Source organism: Gopherus evgoodei, unplaced genomic scaffold (assembly GCF_007399415.2).
Source record: "Gopherus evgoodei ecotype Sinaloan lineage unplaced genomic scaffold, rGopEvg1_v1.p scaffold_232_arrow_ctg1, whole genome shotgun sequence".
In the NCBI taxonomy this organism is placed as follows: Eukaryota; Metazoa; Chordata; order Testudines; family Testudinidae; genus Gopherus; species Gopherus evgoodei.
The window spans coordinates 16,772-18,941 of record NW_022059895.1 but is presented as its reverse complement, the minus strand read 5'-3'; the positions used below and the strand labels follow the sequence as shown (position 1 = coordinate 18,941).

Genomic DNA, 2,170 nt, shown 5'->3' with positions numbered 1-2,170 from the left:
CCATGGAGTCACTGACTTAGCTCCTTTCACACACTAGAGAGAGGAGCAGAACCAGGGCTATGGCTGATCTATGGGGCACTAGGTGAGTGGCAGAGGCTACAGGCACTGAGAGTTTGCCTGACACCTCAGGGACACAGTGTGAGGTGGTGTCCCAGGCATCTCTATGAAAGGAGCAGAAGAGGATTTACTTGGGGTGGGGAGAGACTTGAGAGTGTCTCAGGGGGTTGTACACAGGGAATTGCTCAGATAAGATACTGGCTAAAACACAGGCCTCGCTGTGAGCAGGATTTGAACCTGCGCAGAGAAACCCTATTGGATTTTAACTCCAACACCTTAACCACTCAGCCATCACAGCTGAAATGTAAAGGTGCCCAAATGCCAGAGAAACTGGTAAAGAATCACAATGACCAGGTGTGAAGTCATCTGAACTACAGAATTCCCACTGCAAACCTGGCTCCCAAAGCACAGGGGGGATTTGGGTTTGTTCTCTTTGCTTAGCCATGTGCAGTCGCACAGAGAGCGCGTTTAAAAGTCTCCCCTCCCACAGAGCGGGAATAGGAAATTATTCTCAACTTGAAGCCTGATGCGAATGAGGATGTCTGGACCACAGGGCCAGGGACTGACCTTTGCTATAGAAACCAGTGACACACGGAACCAGGCTAAGGAAAATGTTTCCTGGAGTCAATAACTGGATTAGCAGCAGTATTGTGCAGAGAAATGTCTCACAAGAGGAGACAGCGCATTGGTGGTTTGGTAGCAGAAGTCACAGCTACAGCAGGGGAGGTCTAGCTTTGGTTTCTGGCCAACAGAGGAAGGAGTTTTATTATCTCCAAATTTCAGTAGAAAAATTCAGACCCAAACTGTGTGTGGTGGGAGTTTCTCTGGTTTCATTTGTTTTTCTCATTTGAAATGTCCTTGATCATTTTTCTGGGAAAACTATTTGGACAAGGCAAAGGAAGAGTTAGAACAATTACAAATCTCCATGGGAGTGAGGGGGTCTCTCAGCACCAGGGGAGGGGTGGAGATTTTCATGGAAGGGAGTTGAGGAGATAAATGAGAGGCTTTTGCTCCAGCAAAGGGAGCGGCTTGGGAGTTTCATTTTTACCAAGTGAATCCCCCCCCACACACACACACTGCTTCCCTGCTGCTGCTACCCCAGCTCAAATCTCACTGACACCCCCAGCATGTGACCTACAGCTTTCTCCTGACAAAGCCCTTATCTATCAGAGACAAAATCCCCTCATCTGCCCCTTCTCCCAGCTCAGCCCTCTGCCCCCAGAGCCCAGGACAACCCTGACCTAGCCATGCCGGGGGGTTGGGCTTAATCTTCAAGGTCGAGCGCAAAATCTTCAGCCGGGGATGTTTCGCTCCCTTCCCACCTCGGCCCAAGCGGCAAGGGGGAAATGGATGAGACACGCCGGCTGGAAGACACCTCTCTCCCACTTCTCTATAGCCTTCTGTGACGTTATTAATATGAACTGGGACCGTAGGGATCATTGTTGCCACCACTGTTATATATGTGCAGCAAATATTGTGCAAAGGTTGTCGTGTGAGGTGTCTATGACAAGGTTAAGTATCAGAGGGTAGCCGTGTTAGTCTGGATCTGTAAAAGCAGCAAAGAATCCTGTGGCACCTTATAGACTAACAGACGTTTTGGAGCATGAGCTTTCGTGGGTGAATACCCACTTCCTCAGATGCATGTAATGGAAATATTCAGGGGCAGGTATAAATAAGTGTGCTAGCAAGCAAGCTGGAGATAACGAGGTCAGTTCAATCAGGGAGCATGAGGCCGTGTTCTAGCAGTTGAGGTGTGAAAACCAAGAGAGGAGAAACATATGACAAGGTTATGATTTGCTGGTTATAATTTTGCTGGCTGTGCGTTCCATTTTTGTATTTGAAGTTATGAATATGGGCTATGTACTTGTATCTCAAATGTATTTGATTCCAAGTAGCCTCAGTGTCATCAGCCCCCAAGTCCTTCAGGAGTCCATAGCAAAGAGACCCCTCCACCCACAATCCTGGACTCCTTGGAAGGTGCCTCCCACACTCCCCCCCAAACCAATGGAGCATCAAGGATTAAAGTGGCAGCATCTAGTGTCAGTGGGGTTCAGTGGCTCAGGCCATACACCTGAGCTGGGGACCCACCCCCATAGCACTGCTCGAGGGCCTG

The 2,170-nt window shown here is 49.1% G+C and overlaps 1 non-coding gene across 1 annotated transcript; it reads right to left on the bottom strand.

Moving 5' to 3' along the window:
* Positions 1-273: 273 nt before the first annotated feature.
* TRNAL-UAA lies at positions 274-355 on the bottom strand. The gene has a single exon. It is a non-coding gene; the product is annotated as a tRNA-Leu (tRNA).
* Between the last annotated feature and the right edge of the window lie 1,815 nt (positions 356-2,170).